Raw genomic sequence first — 25449 nt, 5'->3', positions numbered from 1 at the left:
TACGTGCGTACGTGCGTGCGTGGGGGCGGGTCCACGGGGCGGGAGGCGCTCGCCGCGAGTGAGTGGTTCAGCCGGGCCCCGGCTCATTGTGCTTGCCTCACGCCGGCCCCAGTTGGCAGCAGCGCTGGAGGCCCCGGGCCTGTGACCACAAAGAGGGAGCCGGGGGCCGGACGGGAGCAGGCCGGCGGCGGCGGCGGCGGCGCCGGCTGAGGCCCAGGCCAGGCTCCCTCCCCTCAGCCTCCCGCCCACCCGCCCGCCCGCCCGCCTGTCCCGCCCCCGCCGGCGGCGCCCCGCCCCTCCCCCAACCGCCAGACTAGCCTGGTGCGGGGGCTGCGCGCGAAAACGTGGGGGAGAAGCTGAGGCTGGAGTCGCCCGTGGTGGCCGAGCCTGCCGTCTACCCATGGCTGCTGCTGGTCTACGTGAGTGCCGCCCGTCCCCTCTTCCCGGACCTCCACCTCTCTTCCCCCACGGCACGCGCTGAGCCCACCGAGTAACGGAGCAACTCGAGTCGCCAGACCCTCTTTGGAGCCCCCCTTCCCACCCTGCCTGGTTCTCCGCGGCCGTTTCCAGCCCCCGCGCGCAGGGTGGGCAGAGGGGAGCCGGGGCCGGCCGGGGTCACAGACTCGGCAGCGGGGACCCCGCGCTTCCGAGGGGCGCCCGAGCCGGTCTGCCGTTGGCCCTGTAGGGCTGGGGACCCAGGTCCGCCCCCCCCCCTCGGCCTGGACTGCCGGCGGGCTTGCCCTTCCATACTTTATGATCTGACACGTCGGGTTTCTTTTTCCTGGCCAGCTTTACCATTACCTGACCAGCTTTCCCAGCATCCCCTGATAATGTGTTAGATATTCAAGTTTTAGGGCCCGGTCCCAGCCCTATGGAATCAGCAACTCTGGTGGGGCTCAGTGATCTCTGTTACAACAGGCCCTCCAGATGATTTTTATTCACCTTAAAGTTTGAAAATATCTGCATTGTCAGCTGGCCGAAGCGTCCACCAGCAGGTGAAGGGGAGTGGCGCCTGGAAAAGATAGGGACCAGCCAAGGTAAGTACAGTAGCATTTGCCATGGTAGTAATGGAGAATGCCTTTTCTCCACTGGTTGGCACAGACTAGTATCTGGGAGCAGTGGCAGGGTTATTTAGGATGCTTTACATTGCAGTGTAGAGTGACCGCTGTCCTGGTTTGCCAGGGACTTCCCCTGTGTGAGCACTTAAAATCTCATCCTGGCAAACCCCTTAGCCTTGGGTTTGATAAACTTAGGGAATAATATGAAATTTAGGGGAAACATGATCTAGGTTTTGGGCAAGTCACAAGTGCTAATTAAAGCTAAGCAAGTATGGACAACATCTAGCCTTCTTTACCCCTTTGCGGGGAGGTAAATCTTGATTGGGTGAGAGGACTTATTGTTAAGAGATCTTTGTAGAAACATCCCCTTCTGCTTAGTCCGCTGGTTCTCCGTTCTGGCTAGACATTGGCATCGTCTGAGGAGAGTTAAAAGGATTGTATTGGTCTAGCATGACCAACCGTCGGTGTGAGGGTTTTTAAAAAGTGCTTCAGAGGATTCTAATGTGCAGCCAAATTTAGGTGCCACTGCTTAAGCTTTTGAACCGCTGCTACGTATTTTCACCTCATCTTGCTGTGAGAATATCCAACTGTAGTTGAGGTTTGTTGTTTTTCTTTTCCTTTTTTTAACTGTCTTATTATAAGATTTACTGTCTTAAATAAGATTGAATGGACAGAAAATCCTGCTAGTCCATCTGGTATAGCTGGATACCCAGAGTAATATCGTTAAGATATGTACCATTTAAGTATTGTGACTGGCCTTTTAAAAATTAACATATGCATTAAATTAGTATTGATAGTATAGATCTCTTTCGAAGTTGTCATGTTGGGGAGCTATACCTCTAATCTGCTGCCATTGCTAAATATCTGGACACCTCTTACTAGGAATTGCTTTTAAAAATCTTTAGGGATTAAAACCAAGATTGCTGTATTATTTGTACTGGGACCACAAAAACCTCACAGAGTTCCCCCGCTGTACCTTCTACCCCCATCTCTAACCCTTGGCAACTTCTAATCTGTTCTCCATCTCCACAGTTTTGTTATTTTAAGAATAATATGTAAACATAATCATGAATTACTTAATCTTCGGAGATTGGCTTTTAAAAACTTTTCCCTCGGCATCATTCCCTTGAAGTTCATTTCAATTTTTGCATATATTAATAATTTGTTCCTTGTTGTTGCTCGGTAGTATTCTATCATAAGATTTTATCACAATTTGTTTCAACATTCACCCATTGAAAGACATTTGGGGAGTTGCCAGTTTGTGGCTATTAGAAATAAAACTGCTATGAACATTTATGTGTAAGTTTCTGTGGGAACTTCATTAAGTTTTTGTTTCTTTTGGATAAATGCTCAAGAGTACAATTACTGCATTGTAGGGTGAATCTACTTTTAGGATTAAAAGAGACTGTCAAGCTGTTTCTCAGAGTGGCTAAACCATTTTATTTTCCCACCAGTGATGTGATATAATTTTTCTACATACTCGCTAGCATTTGATGTTGTCACTATACTTTAATTTTAGTTATTCTCTGATATCTCATTATGGTCTTAATTTGCATTTCCCTGATGGCTAACGATGTTGAACATCTTTTCATGTGCTTCTTTGCCATGTGTATATTCTCTTCCATGAAATGTCTGTTCCTGTCTTCTGCCTATTCTCTAGTTGGATTTTTTTAAGTTGTTTGGAGAGTTCTTTGTATATTATAGATACAAGTCATTTGTCTCCTATGGGATTTTCAAATATGTTTTCCCACTGTGTAATTTGAGTTTTCATCCACTTAAAAGGATCTTCTATGAAGCATTTTTAACTCATTTTGATGAGATCCAATTGATCAGTTTTTGCTTTTATTGATCATACTTTCGGTGTCAAGTCTAAGAATTATTCACCTAGTTCTAGATGCCAAAGATTTTCTCCTATTTTTTTTCTCTAAAAATGTCCTGCTTTTACATTTAAGATTATGATCCACTTTGATTTAATTTTTGTGTAAGATGTGTAAGGTTTAGGTTAAGGTTCATTGTTTGTTTGTTTGTTTTTGTCGAGGGATGTCCAACTGTTTCAGTACCATTTTTTGAAAAGTCTTTTCTTCCTTGATAGCTTTTGCACTGCTGTCAAAACCAAGTTAAATGTATTTGTGTCAGTCTATTTCTGGGTTCTCTGTTCCATTCCATTGATCTATGTATCTACCCTCCATCATTACTGCGAAATCTTGAAATTGGGTAGATTAATTCCTCCCATTTTAATCTTCCTTTACAAATTGTTTTAGCTATTCTTCAGCCTCTTCCTACCATATAAATCTTAGAATAAGCTTGTCTACATCCACAAAAACCTTGAGGGCATTTTAAGAGTAATTGTGTTAAGCCTCTTAACTTGGGGAGAATTGACAGCTTTATTATGTTGTGTTTTCTAATCCATGAACAAGGTATGTCTCCCTATTTGTTTGGGACTTTTAAAATTTTCTTCATCAGCATTTTGTAATTTTCAGTATAGAGGTCCTATAAATGTCTTATTGGGCTTCTATTTAAGTATTTATTTAGGTCAGTTGTAAATGGCATCACATATTTTTATTTAAGCTTCTACACATTTGTTATTAATATATAATTTGATAAAATTGTGTGGATCTTGTACTCTAAAACATTTACAAACTAATATTATTTCTCAAGCTTTATGTGGATTCCTTGGTATTTTCTCCATTTAGATTATCATCTCATCTTCAGATACAGACAGTTTTAGTTTTCCTTTTTCAATATAATAGGATATATTACTATTCAACATTCAGGAGGATATATTCCTTCCTATTCAACATAGTAGGAATAGTTCTTTCATCTTTTAAATAAACTTTTTAAGAATTTAACTTTTAAATGTATCTATTTATTTATTTTTGCTTTATTTTCTTACTAGAACCTCCAGTAATATATTTAATAAAAGTGGTGAGAGCAGATATCGGTGCCTTGTTTCTGATCTTACAGAGAAAGCGTTCAGTCTTTCACAGTTAAATATAATGTCGGTATAGGTTGTTTGTAGATCATCTTTATGAGTTTCTGTATGTTCCTTTTCTATTCCTAGTTTGCTTGGAGTTTCTTTTCTTCTTTTTTTTTAAATCATGAATGGGATTGGATTTTGTCAAATGCTTTCTCTGCATTAATGATTAGGATCACATGACTTTTCCCCCTTAATCTATTGGATATGGTAGATTACATTGTTTGATTTTCAAATATTTAACCAACTTTGCATAACTGGAATAAATACCACTTGGTCATGGTATATTATTCTTTTTATATATTTCTGGAGTTAATTTGCTAATATTTGGCTGAAGATTTTTACAGCCAATTTCATAAAAAATACTGGCCTGTAGTTTTCTTCTTTCTATACTATCCCAGTCTGGTTTTGGTATCAAGGTAATACTGGCTTCATAAAATTAATTAGGAACTGTTCCCTCTACTTCTGTTTCTTATCAAGTCATGTAAAATTGGTGTTAATTCTTTAAGTCTTGGGTAAAAGTGAAACATCTAAGCCTGAATATTTCTTTTGGGAGTTTTTAAATGAAAAATCAGTGTTTCTCATGGTTACAGGAAAATTGAGATTGTCTCTTTCATCTTGGCTGAGTTTTGGTAGTTTTGGGTGTAGACGCATTGGTCCATTTCATCCACATTTTTGAATTTATAGTGTAGACTTGTTCATAATAACTTGTCCCTTATTAACCTGCAGGATATGTCATGGTATCCCTGGTTGCATTTCTGATATCTGTGATTTGTGCCATCTCTCTTTTTATCTTGATCAGTCTTGCTACATCTTTCTTGATGAGATTGTTTATTTTGAAGAACCAGCCTTTTGTTTCATTGATTTCCTCCCCCCCCCATTTTCCTGTTTTCAGTTTCATGGATTTTTGTTTCATCTTTATTATTTCCTTCTTTCTGCTTGTTTAGTGTTTTTTCCTCTTCCGTTTTTACTATTTTAATATAGAAAATTAGACTATTTCTTTGAAATATTTTCTTTCCCAATTTAGTGCTATAAACTTCCCTTTCAGCATTGCTTTCACTTCATTCCACAAACGTTGATCTGTTATATCTCCATTTTCTTTTATTCTATGCATTTAAAAATTTTTCCTTGACTTTTTACCCATGAGTTATTTGGAATTGTGATGTTTAGTTTTCATGTGATTGAAGATTTTCCTGTTGTCTTTCTGTTATTGATTCCTAGTCTGGTTCCATTATGGCTAGAGAACATACTCTCTAAGATTTTAATTCTTTTAAATCTGCTAATGTTTTTTTATCACCCAGTGTATGGTATATGAGTGAATGTTCCATGGACACTTGAATGTGTATTCTGTTTTTATTGAGTGTGTTCTTTTTTTTTTTTTTTTTGAGTGTGTTCTTTAAATGTCAGTTATATCCTGTTGATTGATGATGTTTTCAGTTCTTCCATACCCTTGCTGATTTTTGTCTCTGGGAGTTCTATAAATTGCTGTGTTGAAGTCTCAAATAATAATTGTGGATTTGAAATTCTCTCCTTTTACCTTTTTCAGTGTTTGCTTCATGTGTTTTGAAGTTCTGTTGTTTGGTGCACACACATTTAGTATCACTAGGTCATCTAGGTGGATTATTCCTGTTATCTTTATGTAATGACCCTCTTTGCCCCTAATAATTTCCTTTGCTCTGAAATCTACTTTATCTGATATTAATATAGCCATTCCTGCTTTTTCTGATGAATGTTCACATGATATACCTTTTTCATCCTTTTACTTTGAACTACCTATATCATGATGTTTAAAGTAAGCTTCTTATAGACAGTATAGAGTTGGATCATGCTTGTGATTTTTTCATCTACTCTTCCAATCTCTGTCTTTGACTTGGTTATTTAGATCATTTACAGTTAATGTAATTATTGCTATGTTAAAGATTAGGTCTACCATTTTATTTTTTGTTTTGTCTTTTACCTTAGTTTCTCAATCCTGTGTTTCTCTTATTTTGCCTTCTTGTGGGTTACTTAAACATTTTTTGGTAAGTCCATTTTAATCTAATTTATTTATAATCATTTGTGTATACTGTTTGTATAGTTTTCTTAGTGGTTGCTTTTGGCCTTACACTATACATATGTAACTTATCATAGCCTACTGGAATCTGTCTTTTATTACTTCAAGTGAAGTTTCAAAATTTTACTTCCATTTAGGTCTCTTAATAGTCCCCAGTTTTAAAGTATGATTTTCTGTAGTATTTCCTTTATATACATTGAGAACCACATCAGACGGTGTCATAATTTTTGTTTGACCATCATAGGGAATTTAAGAAACTCATGAGACTAATGATAGTCTCTTATATTTATCCCACTTGTTTTCACCCATTCCATTGTTCGCCTTTTCTTTCTGAAGTTGCCAGTCTTCTGTTATTGTTTTTTATGTTTTCATAACAGTAGGTGATATCTGGGCTTTCCAGTGCCATTGGATATGAGTTTCAGGAAACACTGAGCCTGGCTCACTTAATGCTACTGAGTTGGAGGGTTTGTATACGTTGGGCCTGTTGGCACAGCAGATGCTAGCAGATTAGACTAATGCTGATGGGACTAGTGCCACAGGAGGATGCATTCCCATTCAGGCTATGCTGCTGCTACAGTAGATCAAATCCCCCTCTACCCCAAGTGTGGGGCAGTGACCTGCTGCTGTCACTGCTTCTTTATTAGGCTGCTTTCGCCTCAGGTGTGTGGTGGGATCCCTTGGAAGCTGCTGCTGCTGTGAATCACAGGGTTAAATTCATTTTAGAAATACTTAAATATAAATATATAGCCTGGCTCTTGTAGGACCTCTGTATTTGTTTTTTATTGCTTTCATACGAATTACCGCAAATTGAGTGACTCAAAACATCGTAAATTTATTACCTTACAAGTCTGACATTGGTCTCAGTTGAGTAAAGTAAAAGTGTTGGCAGGATCGACAGATGAATGGATAAAGCTGTGGCACATATATACAATGGACTATTACTCAGCCATAAAAAGAAATGAAATTGAGTTATTTGTAGTGAGGTGGATTGACCTAGAGACTGTCATACAGAGTGAAGTAAGTCAGAAAGAGAAAAACAAATACCGTATGCTAACACATATATATGGAATCTAAAAAAAAAGAAAAAAATGGTTATGAAGAACCTAGGGGCAGGACAGGAATAAAGACTCAGCCATAGAGAATGGACTTGAGGACACAGGGAGGGGGAAGGGTAATCTGGGATGAAGTCAGAGAGTGGCATGGACATATATACACTACCAAATGTAAACTAGATAGCTATTGGGAAGCAGCCACAAAGCACAGGGAGTGGAATCCTGCAGTGTTTGCTGATGGTCATTTGACTGGTGTGAGCTGAAACCTTTTTGACGTTGAATTTGCATGTGGCTAATAATTCCTTATACTGAGCTTTAGGCATGTCCTTTTTTTTCTTTTCCCTTTTTTTTTAAAGAGTGACTACAACTTCCCTCTTCATATTGACGTCTTGAATAATTTGTCATGTGTTGAATTTCCTTGCCTATTCCCTACCCCAGGGCATTTTTTGAGGGCAGGCGTCATTTACAGCCCAGCAGTCCTTGTGACTATTAAGCTACCATTAGCACTGGGTTTAAAGCTGCTGTTGTGGGAAAGAGCCACAAGGTGGCAGCATTATTTCGTTCTCAACTCTTGTTACTAGGGCAACAGAGTCTTCCTGGAGGTAGCGTTCCAAGGTTGTAAATTAGAGTGGAATGTGCTGGGACAAGCCCCCAGAAGTTTATGTCTCCTTACTTATGTTTGTTTTTTAAATTTAATTTCTATTTCTTATCGGAGTAAATTTGATTAGAGTGTTGTGGTTGTTTGGCTGTACAGAATCTGCTCAATGATTCATGCATATGTCTGTTCATCTTCGGATCCTGTTACCATGTATGTTATTACAGAATGTTGAGTAGACCTCCCTTGGTATTTGGTAGGTGTTTTGTCATTATATATTTTCTATGTATTCGTGATTATATAATTCATATAGTTTATATGTTATATGTTTATATACATTTAACATACATTAATCTATGTATGTTAGCCCCTTAGTCCTAAATTATCCATCCTCCCACCTTTCATTTTGGTTAACCATTAGTTTGTTTTATAAGTCTGTGAGTGTCTTTTTCTGTGGAAATATGTTCATTGGTAGCAATCTTAGGATAACATGTATAAATGATATCATAGGATATTTGTCATTCCCTTTTGACTGACTTAACCTAATATGATTATTTCTAGGCTCATCTGTAGTCCTGTAAACGGCACTGTTCATTTTTTTCCCGAGGCTACTATTCCATTCGGTACGTATACCACTTCTTCTTTGTCCATTTATCTGTTGATGGGCATTTTGTTTGCTTCCATGTCTTGCCTATTGTAAATACTGCTGCAATACACGATTTTCCATCCCGTGTCTTTTGGATTCTGGCTTTCACAGGTGACAGGCCCAATAGTGGGCCTTCCAGATCATATGGTGACTCACTTTTTACCTTTAAACACACTGCCATTCTGTTCCTATTATTGGCTGTTACCACTTTACATCCCACTTAGACCGAGAGGTTATGCTGTTCTCCACAACTTCTTCAACATCTATTGTTTGTTGACTTTTTGCTGATGGTCATTCTGACTGGTGTGAGGTGATACCTTTGTGTAGATTGGGTTTCCATGCGTCTGACAATTCCTGATGTTTTGCGTTTATCAATGTCCTTTTCATTTTTTTTTAAGATTGAGCTAAACTTACAACTTCTAATTGCCTTCTTGAAAAATTTGCCGCGTTTGGATTTTTTGGCCATTCCCTGCCCCAGGATATTTTTTGACGGCATGAGTCATTTACAGCCCTGCAGTCCTTGTGACTATTAGTGACCATTAGCAGTAGATTTGAGCTGCTGTTTGAGGAAACGGCCTTAGGGTGGGAAGACTTCTACGTTGCCAACTCTGCTTGCTAGGGAAACAGAACCTTGCTGCAAGTTGTGCTTTTAGGTTGCAGATTAGAGTGGAATGTGCCAGGACAAACCCCCATAAGTTTTAGCCTCCTTAATTCTTGTCTGTGTCTTTAAGTTGTAGTTTTTATCAGAGCAAACTTGATTGAAAAATGTCTTTTTTTCTAGGTGTACAGAATCTTGTTCATTTACACATATACATATATCTATTGATCTTTGGGTTCTTTTCCATGTAGGTTATTACAGAGTGTTGAGTAGACCACTCTTGGTATTCCATAGGTCTTTGGGGATTATATATTTTATATGTATTAGTATATGTGTGTTAACCCCAATATCCTAATTTATCCATTCCTCACACCTTTTCTTTGGCTTAACCATAAGTTTGTCTTCTCAATCTGAGATTGCCTTTCTCTGTGGAAATATGTTCATTTTTATGAATTTTCAGATAACATAAGTGACATCAAAAGGCATTTGTCTTTCGCATTCTGATTTACTTCACGTTGTGTGATTATCTCTAGGCTCATGTGTGGTGCTGCATATGCCATTCTTTTATTTTTTTTCGTGACTTATATTCCATTCTGTCTATATACCACTTCTTCTTTGTCCATTCATCTGTTTATGGACCTTTTTTTTGCTTCCATATCTTGGCTATTTCAATATTGCTGCAGTGCACATTTGCCTGCCTCTGTCTTTCCGATTCTGGTGGCCTTAGGTTATAGGCCCAAAAGGTGCCCTGCCGCATCATATGGTAGCTGAATTTTTACCTTTTAAAGCAGCTCCATTCAGTTTGTGTTAGTGCTGTTACCACTTTACATCCCACCAGCAGCTAGAAGGTACACAGTTCTCTACAACCCCTTCAGCATTTATAGTTTGTAGACTTTTTGCTGATGGTCATTTGACTGGTGTGAGCTGAAACCTTTTTGGACGTTGGATTTGCATATGGCTAAGAATTCCTTATAGTGAACTTCAGGCATGTCCTTTTTTTTCTTTTCCTTTTTTTTTAAAGAGTAACTACACCTTCCCTCTTCATATTGAGTTCTTGAAAAATTTGTCATGTGTTGAATTTCCTTGCCTATGCCCTACCCCAGGGCATTTTTTGAGGGCAGGCGTCATTTACAGTTTTTTTTTTTAATTTAATTTATTTTATTTTTTATTTTATTTTATTTTTGGCTGTGTTGGGTCTTCATTGCTGCACACTGGCTTCCTCTAGTTGCGGTGAGCGGGGGCTACTCTTTGTTACAGTGCGCAGGCCTCTCATTGTGGTGGCTTCTCTTATTGTGGAGCACGGGCTCTAGGGTGCGCGGGCTTCAGTAGTTGTGGCACGCGGGCTCAGTAGTTGTGGCTCGCGGGCTCTAGAGCGCAGTCTCAGTAGTTGTGGCGCACGGGCTTAGTTGGTCCGCGGCATGTGGGATCTTCCGGGACCAGGGCTCGAACCCGTGTCCCCTGCGTTGGCAGGCGGATTCGTAACCACTGCGCCACCAGGGAAGGCCAAGAAGGTGTTTTTTAACGTGTAATTTGAGCAAGTGGTTCCGTGTTATTAACATGCCCGGGGCGGGGTGGGGGGGTCGGTGTGACAGGGCTGCCCTCCTCTGCAGGTCTAGTTCCAGTCTCCGAAAGGCATTGAGGATTCTGTTTGAGGATTCTGTCTTCCTTTGTGTTTTCTGCTCCCCACGCTCCCTCCTGTAACCCCTTTCTGCCATCCCCACTCCCCCCACCCCCCCAGTCACACGTTGCAAACCCCAGACCCGTTTTTTCCGTTGTGATTAAACGGTCACCTGAAGCCGCCTCCAGGAGCCTCTGATCTGAACCCCCTAGTGGCATTAACGTGGCCCTCGCGCTATTAACTTCAGCCTCACAGACTTTCCCCGCTGAGAACAGCTTTGCTGGGCACTGAGGGTCTGTGACTTTTATCTCAGTTAGGCCATTAAAAAACTGAAACATGGTTTAGATAAATAAATAACTCCTCCTTCCCTTCCTCCTGACTCTGAGCTTGGAGCTGGTGAGCTGTCTGGGGAGAAGGTCACGGGATCGGGGCTGGGGGATGGGGAGAGAGGACAAGGTAACCGTGCCTGACACGGATCTGTAACTACACGTGGACAGAGCTCTATACTGAACGTGTCTGGTCCCTCCTTTGCTCCGAGGCATTCCCGTTTTCTGGTTGGTGTGAGGGGTGGGGCAGAGTGGAAGGTGGACCAAGGTTGCAGTAGCTTTGTCTGACTCTAGGTCTGTGACATCCCCCTTCAAGCACATCCCTCTTCCCCACTGTCTCCCCATCTCTTCCCTCCGCCCCTTTCCGTGACTGTCTCCGTGTGTTTCCACCTTGTTGCTTTTCTGTGGTCCCTCTGTTTCTCTTTCACCCTCTACCTGTCTCCGCCTTTTGTCTCCTTCCGAACCTTCCAGCATCCCCTGTGCTGCGGTTGGCGCATGGTTTGGGGGATCGCCCTCCAACGCAGGCTGCAGGCGACTTGTCAGACTGCTTTGTGAAACCAAAAAATGTAGAAATCTTTCATTTCCTTGGCCTCTGAGGCTTCGCTGGGGTGGCGGGCAATTGGCAGGCCTGTCGGCTACACCCCACACTGGTCGTTGTTTCATATTCTTAGCTATAAAAGTGGGGATACAAATGGTACCTGCTTCATAAGGCCGTAGTGAGGATCCAGCAGGAAGTGGATGCGAAGCCCTGAGCACAGTGATTGATTCTCAGCAGATGCTCAATGAATGAAATCTCTTAAATGAAATCGTTTATTATAAAAATGTTTAGTCCGGGGTAAAAGTGGACCAGAGCAATGAGCCCCCATGCATATACATCAGCCAGATTCGGTATGTTTCAACATTGTGTGTACCTGCTTTGTCCATCCCCTCTTCTTGTGGTTGCCGGAATATTTTAAAGCAATTAGCAAACCCCTCGTAGCATTTCAGCCCTATGTGCGTCTCTTAAAAATCTGAATGTTTTCTCATACAACCTTAAGACCTTTATGCCAACCAATGAAAATGATGATTCTTACTTTAATACTGAGTCCATATTCAGGTTTTTCTGATTAACTTTAAAATGTCCTTTTACTCTTGTGTTTTTTGAATCAGGATCCAAATATTGTTCTTGTATTGTAATTGGTAATAACATCCCATTAATCCAGAACAGCCCCCCACCCCACCCCCACCCCCACCCCCAGGTAATTGACGTATTGAAGAAACTGGGCCGGCTGTAGAGTGTTCCACATTCTGGATTTCTCTGTTTGCTTTTTCGTGGTGTCATTTAAATTGCACTTCTGCTTCCTAAATTTCCTATGAGCTGAAAGCCAGCTCCAACAGCTGGATTAGCGTGTTAGGTTCGGACTTTGTAGCAAGAGGCACATGACACGTAGGGGCCGCTCAGCCGTCCGTCACTTCTCTAAAGTGGGCTCAGGTGCGCTCAGCTCTCCGGCTCCTCACTCAGCTGTCATCTGCCATTCGTTTCATTTTCACTGACGATCTCTGCATAAATCGATTATTTTATTAGGAAGTTAGGAAGCGGTGAGTTTGCTAATCATGCCATTCCTTCCACGTTGACTGCTTTTTACTCATCCACTTGCGCTATATATTTGCCTGTAAAGACAGTCAGGTGCGGTTGGCAGATTTCTGCGACGTCTCCCGTGACTTTTAAAAGCCTCCAGGGGTTACTCCCAGGGGTAACCCGCTGAAAGAGATTTTGCAGATATAATTAAGGTTGTGTTCTGGGTGGGTTGAATTTGCTCACACCAGCCCTTTAAAAGCAGAGAATGTCCTCAGGCCGGCAGCAGAAGTCAGAGAGATTGAAGCAGGAGAAAGGTGGGACGCACCCTTGGCAACTTTGCAGGTGGAGGGGGCCCCATGAGAAGGATTGTGAGTGTGTCGAGGAGCTGAGGGTGACCCCTCCTCCTTGGCAGGCAGCAAGGGAACGGGGACCTCAGTCCTACAGCCCTCGGACCTGCATTCTGCCAACAGCATGAATGAGTTTGGGAGCAGATTCCTCCCTGGAGCCTCTAGATAAGAACCCAGGTTGCCAGCACCTTGATTCTGGCTTTGTGAGCCCCTAGGCAGAAAACCCAGCAGAGCCAGCCAGGACTTCTGACCTCCAGAACTGGGAGGTATTTATTAGCGGTGTTTTTAAGTCACTGAGTTTGTGGGTGTTTGTTACACAGCAATAGAAGACTAATAGAGCAGGATCAATGCTTAACTTCTTTGTTTTTAATTGCCGGTTTCCAGAATAAAAAAGGTTAAGTAAATGACAGCTGCCTTTATCTTCCTCATCCTAACATAGAAACCATACGTCTTAACGGACATCAATGAAGTGGATTCCTAATTTGCTGTCAGTAAAACTTACTCATTTAGAGATTGACAAGTGTCCTGGGTTTGGCTCATTGAAAGAATGGTTTTAAAGGGATACTGGTTATCAAATAGACAGTAAAATCAATTTGTCGGTTAAAATCAATTTGTATGGTTAAGATGTTTTGCTACCATTTTCTTCTGTGATATACTGAAATAATTTCATCATATGCAAGTGGGGCACATAACATTTGATAAATTCCATCTGTCTGTTGACAATCTACTCACTTCTCTGACTGCATACCCTCTCCTGTTAGAGAAGGATGTTTCCGATTATAAGGAGACTCCAAAATAGATGCTTAATTCATAAAGTATGCAAATGTTACTCTCATATATAAAGAACATCATGGTTAAAGTACTATGACGTCACATCATTATTGCCATGGAAGACATTTCATTTTCTCACACTGACTTCAGAGCTTAATCCAGAGTCTGAATATTGATCTTTTTGAATTCGTGTGAGAATTGGTGTCTTTGAAACATGGTTTTGGTCAAAACAAAATTTTGCAACTTTTACTCTTTGAAAAACAGCTTTATCGAGGCATGCTATTACATGTTATAAAATTCACTCACTATGAGTGTAAATTTGATGAGTTTTAGTAAACTCTGAGTTGTGCAGCCAGCACCACAGTCTAATTTTAAAACATTTCCATGTGTCAAAGAGACCCCCTGTGCCCACTTGTAGTCACTTCCTGCTCCCATCCCCAGGCAACCAATAATCTGCTTTCTGTCTCTATAGTAATTTTCCTTTTCTGAACATTTCATATGAGTGGAATCTTACAGGTTGTAGACTGTTTGTCTTTTGCACATGGCTTCTTTCATTTAACACCAGGTTTTGGAGGTTGATCCACGTTGTGTGTTCCGGTCTCTCGTTCCCTTTTGTTGCTGAATAATATTCCATTACGTGGATAGACCACATTTTGTTTATCCCTTCGCCAGTTGATGGACATTTGAATTATTCCCACTTTTGGTCTATTACAAACGATGCTGCTGTGTTCACATTCACGTACAAGTGTGGATGTATGTTTTCATTTCTCCTGGGTATGTAACTAGGAGTGGAATTGCTGGGCTGTATGGTGAATTCATGTTTAACTTTCTAAGGAATCACTAGTTGCTTTCTAAATTATACTACATTTACATTCTCACCATCATTTTATGAGAGTTCCAGGTTTGCCATAGCCTCATCAACACTTGCTGTTGTCTTTGATTCTAGCCTTCCTAGTGGGTGTGAAGTGGTGCTTCATTGGGGTCTTGATTTGCATTTCCCTAACAGTTAGTGATATTGGACATGTTTGTGGTGATTAGCCATTCTTATATCTTCTTTGGTGAAATATCTATTTAAATCTTATGCCCATTTAAAAAATTGATTGTCTTTATTTATGTTATTTATCATGTGTATAATTCACAAATACTTCCTCCCAGTCAGTGGCTTCTTTTTCATTTTCTTCATAGTGACTTTTGAAGTACAGAAGGTTTTAATTTTGAAGTCCAGTTTACAACTTTTTGGAATGAATTTTAGTGTCTTATCTAAGAACTTTTTGCCTAACTGAATTCCCCAAAGATTTTTTTCTCTTTTTCTTCTAGAAGTGTTTTAGCATTTTAGCTCTTAGGTCTTTGTTTGATTTTTGAGTTGTCATGTATAACGTGAGGTAAGGGTCTAAATTCATCTTTTTTTGCATGTGGCTATCTAGTTGTCTGAAAAATGTTTGTTTTTTTGTTTGAAGATAAAAACGTTTTCTTCCCCCGTTGGATTGTCTTGGCACCTTTGTTGAAAATTGATTGACCATAAACTTAAGGACTTATGTCTGGACTCTTAGTTTTGTTCTGTTGATGTATATGTCTGTCCTTATGCTGGTCCCACAGTGTCTTGATTACTGTAGCTTTATAGTAAGTTTTGAAATCAGGAAATAAAAATCTTCTCACTTTATTCTTTTCTTTCTTTTTTTTTTCAAACTTGTTTTTGGCTCTTCTGGATCCTTTGCATTTCCATATGAATTTTAGCATCAGTTTTTCAATTTCTGCCCCCCCTCAAAAAAAAGCCTACTCAGATTTTGGTAGGGATTTTGTTGAATGTATAGATTTGGAGACAACTGTCATTTTAACAACATTAAGTCTTCCAATCCATGAATGAAATGTCTCTACAGTTGTTTACGTCGTCCCTAATTTCTCTCAGCAGTGCTTTGTAGTTTTCAGTCTTATGTGTCTTCTTAAATTTATTCACAAATATTTTAATGTTTTTGATGCTATTATGGATGAAATTGTTTCTTTAATTTCATTTTTGGTTGTTCATTGCTAGTACATGGAAATAGAATTGGATTTTGTATGGTGATCTTGTATCCTACAATCTTGCTGAACTAATTTATTAGTTCTAGTAGATTTGTGTATGTGTGTATGTGTGTGAGTTCTTCAGGATTTTCTACATGTAAGATCCTGTCTCTGAATAAAAACAAATGTACTCCTTTCTTTCCAGTCTGGTGCCTTTTCTTTTCGATTTTTACTTTTCACTTTAATTTCTTAAATATTTATTAACGTTGGTCTCAAACATATTTAGCATGCTTTCAAAGAACATTCGGGTTGAAAGAATGCATAAATTATATTTGGCGTTTGGGGCTAAGGCATAAGAAATATACTTGCCATGGACTTTGAAAAAAAAATGTATGTTTCATTATAAAAAGGATACATTGGAAAGACAGAAATTGCTACCTTACAAAGTTCTTTTTTTTTAAATTATTATTTATTTATTTATTTATTTATTTATTTTTGGCTGTGTTGGGTCTTCGTTTCTGTGCGAGGGCTTCCTCTAGCTGCGGCAAGTGGGGGCCACTCTTCATCGCGGTGCGTGGGCCTCACTATCGTGGCCTTTCGTTGCGGAGCACGGGCTCCAGACGCGCATGCTCAGTAGTTGTGGCTCACGGGCCTAGTTGCTCTGCGGCATGCGGGATCTTCCCAGAGCAGGGCTCGAACCCGTGTCCCCTGCATTAGCAGGCAGAGTCTCAACCACTGCGCCACCAGGGAAGCCCCAAAGTTCTTTTTAAAAGGATTTTCTAAGCAGGCCTGTAGAAAGAAAGATGGACACAGACATGACATAGAGACCTCTTTTTTTAATTTGGTAATTATATGCAAAATACAGGACCACAGAAGTACTGGAAAAAAAATAAGCGACACAGAGGAAAACATTTTAGGTTTACTTTTTTGTCAGTTTCAAGGATCAAAGTTACCAGCCTATTTTATGATTATAAAATTATTGCTCGAAGTGCTTTGTGCTTCAAAACATGGTAGGTGGCTAAAATCTGCAAATACTTAACCTCTGTGCAACTTCTGACTTGAAGAGCAGAGTTAAATGATAGAACATCGAGCCCTTTTGCTTGTGGTCGTAGAGAGGGAAATCTTAACCTGGGAACCCCCCTTCAGGCTTTGTTTTCTCTTTTGTTTCCACCTTTGTTTGGAAGAGTTTGTTTGTGTCCCTGTGCAGGGCCTTCCCCAGACAAACAGCCTCCCTGATTGACAGTCACAGATGGCCGCCGTCCCACCCTGTCTGACGTGTAAAACTTCCTCCAGCTGAGAGCCACCAGCCCCAAAAGAGAAGAAAACCTGAGGCCCCATTCAACCCTGCATCAATTATCCATGGCTTTGTGGAGACTTCTAGTGAGGGAAAGAGTTAAAGATCCATTTAAACTTTCAAACAGCAGAGGTAAACACTTGACTAAGCACAGCTGATTGGATTTTCAATTGAAGAGGCCAGGCAGCCACAGGCAACGGGTGGTGAGGAACCCACAGAAATGATGGACACAGATTCTGCACTTTCAACTTGCATCTCTAGACAGAAATGCCGCCTAGAGAGGAAAGACACTGAAGAAGAGGGAAAGGCTGTGAGTCCAAACCCCACTGGTAGGCAGTCCTTTGGGCTGACTCCTTATCTGTGTTGGCTCCCACAAGCCTGGGTATTGGCGCCCCAGGTTGGAGACGCCACCTGCCCTGCCACGCAGCCTCTGCGGCTCTGAAAACTGGGGACATCTGAGAAAATTGTGGCAGCTTTCAAGGAGAGTAAAAAGGCTTAAACCAGTCCTATGAGAAATTTCGTTGTCTTTTTTGTTCGTTTATTTTAAACCAGTTTATTTGGGCCGGTTTTCCTCTTACAAGACATCATTCAGGTTCTAAGATCAGCCATGATTATCTCTTCCCAGAAAAATTCAGAAGAGCTACACTTCTGCTGGAATGGCACAGTCCTTTAACATCTGCTAATCACTAGAACTATAGGAACCCTGGCATGTGACCACCAGACCCCTGATCTGCAGGCTGGCAACTCTCTCTCTGATCTTGTAGGTGGTTGCTATTTAATTTTCCCTGAGCTCTTCTGAGCCCGTGGTTGATGGGAATTACTATTGGTTTAAGACAGTGATGGCCACCTGTGTACTAAACACAGCACTAGTATTTTCTATGCTAGTTAAAATAATGTGACCAAGTTTGCCCATCCCCCAAAAAGCAGAGCCTGAATAGGAGGTAGGCACTTCACAACTGCTATTTTCCGTCTGTCACCAGGAAAAGTTAGTGGGGAAATGAGCACGCCTCGGGTTTTTTTTTTTTAATTTTTTTCTTTAAATTTATTTATTTATATTTATTTTTGGCTGTGTTGGGTCTTTGTTTCTACGCGAGGGCTTTTCTCCAGTTGCGGCAAGCGGGGGCCACTCTTCATCGCGGTGCGCCGGCCTCTCACTCTCGCGGCCTCTCTTGTTGCGGAGCACAGGCTCCAGACGCGCAGGCTCAGTAGTTGTGGCTCACGGGCCTAGTTGCTCCGCGGCATGTGGGATCTTCCCAGACCAGGGCTCGAACCCGTGTCCCCTGCATTGGCAGGCAGATTCTCAACCACTGCGCCACCAGGGAAGCCCTGGGTTTTTTTTTAATTGAAGTATAGTTGATAGAATGTTGTGTTAGTTTCAGGTGTACAGCAAAGTGATTCAGTTATACATATATATATTCTTTTTCAGATTCTTTTCCATTATAGGTTATTACAAGATACTGAATGTAGTTCCCTGTGCCATACAGTAGGTCCTTGTGTTTATCTATTTTATATATAATGGTGTGTATCTGTTAATCCCAAACTCCTAATTTATCCCTCCCCACGTTTCTCCTTCGGTAGCCATAAGTTTGTTTTCTATGTCTGTGAGTCTATTTCTGTTTTGTAAATCAGTTCATTTGTATCATTTTTTTAGATTCCATGTATAAGTGATACCATGTAATATTTGTCTTTCTCTGTCTGACTCACTTCACTTAGTATGATCATCTCTAGGTCCGTCCATGTTGCTGCAAATGGCATTATTTCATTCTTTTTTATGGCTGCATAATATACCATTGTGTATATATTGATATATACCACATCATCTTTATCCATTCATCTGTGGACGGACATTTAGGCTGCTTCCATGTCTTGGCTATTGTAAGTAGTGCTGGAGTTTGTTTTTTAAAAAAGCATATAAACTATACAATTCCTAGTTAATATATCATGATACTAAAATCCAGAATTTGGGGGCAGTGCACAGGTCTCTGCTTTATGTGCTTTGTTGAATGAGACTTTGAGAATCTAATATATATTAAGTGCTCCACTGGAAATGTCTTATTAAACAAAACAGCACATAGGGGAGACTAGAACAGCGTCAGGCCACAGAGGACTTTCCACCTGCCACCAGCTCACTCTGCAAAAGGATGGATGTGAAACCCACAGACCTCTGGCATGCCAGTATCAGACAGCTGTAAGGAGTGTTTACTACTGCCCAGAAGTCTCCGAAATTCTTGGAAGGGGCTACTGGTGATGTTTCAGCGCCATGAGTTTAGATCCCACGGCAAGTGTGGGGAAACCACTCTTAGCCAAAAGGAAAGTCTAGCCAATCAGCCAACATCTGCAACTGACTCAACTTTGTAGCTGTCTCGTTGCCTGGGTCCACATAATTAAGGGAAAATGCTACATGCTCTAGCAATATTAGCAAAGCTGAGGTCTTAATATATATTCCTAGAGAGTTCTAAGGACCCAGGAAACATCACCTCTACTGGAAAAGTTGACCGTCAGCTTTTTGAACTGACAGTAGAGGGATGATTGGGCGGGTTTAGGACTTTAGGAGCCCCAAACGCCTGAAATTCCAGGTGGCAGTGCACTGTCATTAATATCCCCTGGTTTTAGCTCTTTGGGAGATACCTTTTCTGAGGGTTTTATACATTATTTTTGATTTATTTTAGTATTCCTACTTCTAGTCAAAGTCAAGACCAGGAAATGTAGAGATATGCTATGAGGTGGTTCTCGGGCTTTGTTTGAAATCTACTAAAAATTCCGTCATTCGTTCAGTGACTTTCACTGTGTACCATGCATCCGTGAGTAGTACTGCTATGGGTGCCCCTATGGAGCTGACATTCTTTGTTTAATATACTTATTTAATTATTTATTTGGCTGCGCTGGGTCTTAGTTGTGGCACGTGGGATCTTTTAGTTGCAGCATGCGAACTCTTAGTTGTGGCATGTGGGATCTAGTGCCCTGACCAGGGATCGAACCCGGGCCCCCCTGCACTTAGCCACTGGACCACCAGGGAAGTCCCTGGAGCTAACATTCTACCGGGGGGTTGGGGGGGGGGGCGGGAGACAGACCAACGAATACACACTGTCCGCACAGTAGTAAATGTTGTGGAGAATTGTAGAGGCCAGAGGGGGGCAGGGCTTGCCGGTATGTGCGGCAGTTTCAAAAGGGTGTTTGGAGAAGGCACCACTTATAAAGGGACGGTTGAACAGCGTCCTGGGGAGGTGTGAGGGCTGAGCCCCTGTGTACTGGGGGGAAGTGGGTCCAGGCAGAGGGCTCAGCAGGGCAGAGACCCTAAGACTGGAACCACGTGGTGGAGGAAGAGCAAGGTGGCTGCAGCCAAGGGGCTGAGTGCGAGGGACCGCGAGACAGGTGGGGGGTGGTTGGCGAGGCTTTTTAGGCAATCACGAGGATCTCCACTTTTACTGGTCCTGGGATGGGGCACAGGAAAGTTTGAGCACTGGGGCGGCACACCCTGACTCAAGTGCTCATGCAGCATCGTCTCGGTGCTGTGGAAGCAAGAAGCAGGAGATGCTGCAGCGCTCAGCAAGAGATGATCCCGGCTTTGGGACCAGCGGCCAGCAGTGGAGGTGGTGAGAAGTCATCTGAAGATGGGAGGATAGATTTGCAGTGAATTGTGCTGTGGTACAAAAGCGGGTGGGAGGCACAGGGGCTTGCAGGGTACCATGTGCTTGGGTTCAGCTGGGGTCAGAAGGTGAAAGAAAGGCTCAGGCAAGAGCCTGAGGGTGTAGGGCGATGACTGTGTTCATGCATCTCGGAATTAAGGTGACTTGCTTGCTTTGCACAGTGGGCCGTCTGCTGAAGAGTATTGTCACACCCGCTCTGTGTTCTGCGTGATGCTTTTAGGTCAGCCTTAGAGTTCAGAGCTTTGTCCCAACTCTGCTCGCTGATGAACAGAGAAGATTCTTGTGATTTGGTGGTTTCCAAGAGAAATCCCAGCAAAGTGTGGATGGAGGTGGGGGCAGAGAGAATTGCTTTAGTCCCTCAAAGAGACTGTTTATAACAGTAGAACACAGTGAGAGCAACTAGGACAGCTTCTTCAAGAAGCACATATTCTTTCTTCCCTTGTAAGAGGCACTTACTCTCCAAAGAAATCTTTTTTTTTTTTCCTTACTGGAAATATTTCACTGCTTTGATTTTATTTTTTAATTCATTGTCTTCAAAGTTTGCTCTTTCAGAATTCATTTGCTTACCATATAATCTATGACTATTTCAGAAGATTGAAATTAGGTTTGTTTTGTGGCTTCTACTTTTAAACCAAGAAGTGGGTTCAGAATTGGTGATGGAAGAGAACTTGAAATAGGATAGCTTATTGGGAACATTGATTTGGGCCCTTTTCTTCTAGTGTTACTTTTTAGCTTATCTCTTTCAGAATATGCCTGATTTCCTTCTCTTGAGATACCACATGTCTAAGGATCCAGTTGTTACTTAATTTTTCTTTGTTTACTGATAAATATGCTGTATGCTTTTGTTCTTTTAAAAAGCAATTTTATTGAGGTATAAAACACTCACAATAAAATACATCCAATTTAAGTATAGAGTTTGAGTTTTGACAAAAGTGTGCACCCGCGTACCTGTTACCACGATCCATATATGGACCATTTCCATCACTTTAAAAAGTACACTCTGGGCCCGTTTCTAAATAGCTCATCCCACCCAGCCCCAGGCAAACACTGATCTGCTTCTGCTTCCAGTCACAATAGATTATATTTGCCTTTTCTAGAACATCCTATCAATAGAATCAAATCCTATGCACTCTTTTGGGTCTGGCCCCTTTGCCTCAGCACCATGTTCTTCCTTGAGGTTCATTATCATGTTGCTTGTGTTGGGATTTTTGTTTCTTTTATTGCTGAATAGTATTCCAATGTATGGACTTATTAACACACTTCACTTTTCATGGACATCGGGTTGTTTCCAGTTCAGGGAAATTATGAGTAAAGCTGCTATGGATATTTTTCATCAAGTCTTGTTGTGAACAAATGCTGTCATTTCTCTTTGGTAAGTGCCTAGGAGAGGCATTGTTGCATCTCCTGTGATAGGTACACACGGTATTTTTTTGTTTTTTGGTCGTACCATGCAGCTTGCGGGATCTTAGTCCCCCGACCAGAGATTGAACCTGTGCCCCCTGCAGTGGAAGCATGGACCCCTAACCACTTACCGCCAGGGAATTCCCAGTACACACACATTATGATTGTTATGTCATCTTGATGAATCTACCACTTTTATCATGATGAGAAGTCTGTCCTGGTAATAATATATTTGTTCTGACGTCTACTTTGTCTAATATTGTTATAATCACTCGAGCTTTCTTGATATTAGTGTTTGCATGGTATGTCTATTCTCTGACCTCTGCCTTGTAATTAGACTATTTAGACCATTTACACTTGAATAATTACCAATTTAGTTGGATTTAAATCTCGTATGTATTATTTGTTTCCTTGTTGCTTTTTTCTTCTCCAGTCTTCTTTTGGATTGAGTATATCCTAGTAAGTTGTCATCACCACTGGCTTATAATAGCTATATAGCTCTTCATTTCATTTATTTTTCTGGTGTTTCCAGGCACCTCGTCTTCCGTGAACTCCTGGTGCCTTTGCCTCGGCAGGACCACCATGGTCTGCTTGGGTCCCCCTCCCAGCACCACATTTCAGAAAGTGCCTCCAGGCGAAGAGCTGACGCAGCCTGGGGTCCTCCTAGTTTGCTTCCCTTCTTTCAGGGACTCTAGCCCCTTCTGTGTCTGAAAACAGTTACTTCATATACTTTGTCCAGTTTTCTGGTTGTTATTGTGGGAGCTTAGGTTCGGCTCTGGTTACCATATTATGTTCTGAAGTGTAATTTTATTTTTGAAATAAAGTATTTGGTTCTTGGCAGGAGAATGTGTTAAATATGTGAAATTGGGACTGCCTGTAAAACCCTAGATGCATAACACCATTGTTATGACTTCACAAAGTGATGTAAAGATGGTGATGATCAGTTTCCGGCTTAGGCATAGCAGCACGTGTAAACCTCAGAAGCAGAAGCTTTGAAAAGTTCTGTATCAGTCCCGTTTGAATGATAACAGCCCATAATCGAGCCCTTAGGTGCTCAGTGTTCTACATACAGATCTTTTTTAAAAAAAATCATCTTACGTGTGTGTTTTTTTAAATTATTTATTTATTTATTTATTTATTTTTGGCTGCGTTGAGTCTTCGTTGCTGTGCACGGGTTTTCTCTAGTTGCGGCGAGCGGGGGCTGCTCTTCGTTGTGGTGTGAGGGCTTCTCACTGTGGTAGCTTCTCTTGTTGCAGAGCACGGGCTGTAGCACGCGGGCTTCAGTAGTTGTGGTGCGTGGGCTTCAGTAGTTGTGGCTCACCGGCTCTAGAGCGCAGGCTCAGTAGTTGTAGTGCACGGGCTTAGTTGCTCCGAGGCATGTGGGATCTTCCCGGACCAGGGCTTAAACCCGTGTCCCCTGCATTGACAGGCGGATTCTTAACCACTGTGCCACCAGGGAAGCCCCTGAGGTTTTAATTTAATTTTAATTCATTTAAATTGAAATAGCCCCATGTGGCTAGTGGCTGCCGTATTAGACAGCAAAACTCCAGGTAGCAAGGGAGCAGGGGTAGAAAGACAGCCCTGTGGTGGAGCAGTCAGGGGAGCCTCCCAGCAAAAGACTGACCAGCCTCTTGCCTCACTGTGGCAGGGGAAGCCCCAGGCTGGAAATGGCAAATACTTGGCACAGGCACCACTCCGAACCATTCCTGCGCCCATGGCAGACATTGCTAGTCAATCACCACACACTTTCTTGCTAGTTCAGCCATAGCTCAGGATCCTTCTCAATACAACACTCCAGGCAGTCCCCAACTACAGATCAGTAGATGCTAGCATTTGAGAGAAATATTACTGGTCATCCCTAGGCCAGGAGGCCCATCTGGGAGGTCCAGGATCTCACCAGGCTGTAAGGTGGCTGGCAAGGGACGTGTGGCCAACCTGGGTCAGTGAGGCAACCACAAATATGGAGAGTGGAGAGGCAATGTGCTGGAGGAGCCAAGATTTTTCTATTTCTTCAAGAAACACTCAGAGCATGATTTAGGGAGAGAGGAAGGGGGTGGGGGGAGAGGTGAAGACTTGTCAAAGCCAGCTGATGTGCAAAGCATTTGGAGATTTTTATTGAGCTGGGTGCAATATTGTGATTTATGAAGAAAAATACATATTTGGTCATTCGGACCAAAAATATATATTTGGCCATCTCCCACGTGGCCCAAACCTTAAAATATTTACATTTTCGCCCTTTTTGGAAAAAAAAAATTTGCTGACCCTTATTCTAGAGAGGGTTCTGAATTGCCCACAAAAGTGGACTTGCTGGATTAAAGGAAATATGCATTGAAAATTTCAGCAGATGCTGCCCTTCATACTTGCACTAGCTAGCAGTGTATGAGATTGCCTGTTCCCCAGTATCCTCACCAACACAGAGTAATATCAAACTTTTCCATGTGGCCAATTGGATAGGTGAAAATGGTATTTCACTATCGTTTTAATTGTACTTACCTTATTAGCAGTAAGATTTAGTATTAGGCAGTAGGTATAATAAAATATATATTTGGTCTTTGTCCCTCATTCCTGGCACAAAACTTCTAAACCCCGTGGAATTTCCAGATAGGAGTGTCTTTTGATATTCATAACAAAACCCTTTCAACCACACCTGAGTTTGTGTTAATGAGGTGACTTTTGGAAAGCCCCTAAGGAAGGGGCTGGTTGCCAGGGGAACCAACCAGAATTAGAGGATTGGAACTTTCAGTCTCTTCCACCCTCCCCCCCACCCCCTTGAAGGGGAGAGGGGCTTGAGGTTGAATCAGTTAATCCTGTCTACATAACGAAGCTTCAGTGAAATTAAAAGAATGGAGTTTGGGGCTTCCCTGGTGGCGCAGTGGTTGAGAGTCTGCCTGCCAATGCAGGGGACGCGGGCTCGAGCCCTGGTCTGGGAAGATGCCACATGACACGGAGCAAGTGGGCCCGTGAGCCACAACTGCTGAGCCTGCGCGTCTGGAGCCTGTGCTCCGCAACAAGAGAGGCCGCGATGGTGAGAGACCCGCGCATCGCGATGAAGAGTGGCCCCCGCTTGCCACAACTAGAGAAAGCCCTTGCACAGAAACGAAGACCCAACACAACTAAAATAAATAAATAAATAAATAATTTTAAAAAAAAGTTCTTCAAAATTATTAAAAAAAAAAAAAAAAAAGAATGGAGTTTGGAGAGCTTCTGGATTGGTGTACCAAGGGAGGTGCCAGGTGGGACAGCATGGAAGCTTTGCACCCCTTTCCCCATACCTTGCCCTGTGCGTCTCTTCCATATGGCTGTTCCTGAGTTAGATCTTTTTATAATAAACTGGTAATCTAGAAAGGAAAAAAAAATATTATATATATATATATATATTTGGTCATCTCATATATATTTGGCTTTCCAAAAGTCACCTCATTAACATAACAAAAGGCACCTTTTTTAAAAAATTAATTTTATTTGAGCGTAGTTCTGCTGTACAGCAAAGTGAATCAGCTATACATATACATA

The 25449-nt window shown here is 41.8% G+C and overlaps 1 long non-coding RNA gene across 1 annotated transcript in view; it reads left to right on the top strand.

Annotated features, from left to right (window-relative positions):
* Nucleotides 1–8030: 8030 nt before the first annotated feature.
* LOC309621667 overlaps nt 8031–25449 on the top strand; it is a 311127-nt gene continuing 293708 nt past the window's right edge. The window contains exon 1 of the long non-coding RNA XR_014240138.1: nt 8031–8355. This is a non-coding gene — a long non-coding RNA (uncharacterized lncRNA). The remainder of the gene's footprint in view (nt 8356–25449) is intronic.

The sequence above is a fragment of the Balaenoptera borealis genome (genome assembly GCF_965194805.1).
Source record: "Balaenoptera borealis genome assembly, contig: HAP1_SCAFFOLD_801, whole genome shotgun sequence".
NCBI lineage: Eukaryota > Metazoa > Chordata > Mammalia > Artiodactyla > Balaenopteridae > Balaenoptera > Balaenoptera borealis.
This window is presented reverse-complemented; position numbering and strand designations above follow the sequence as displayed.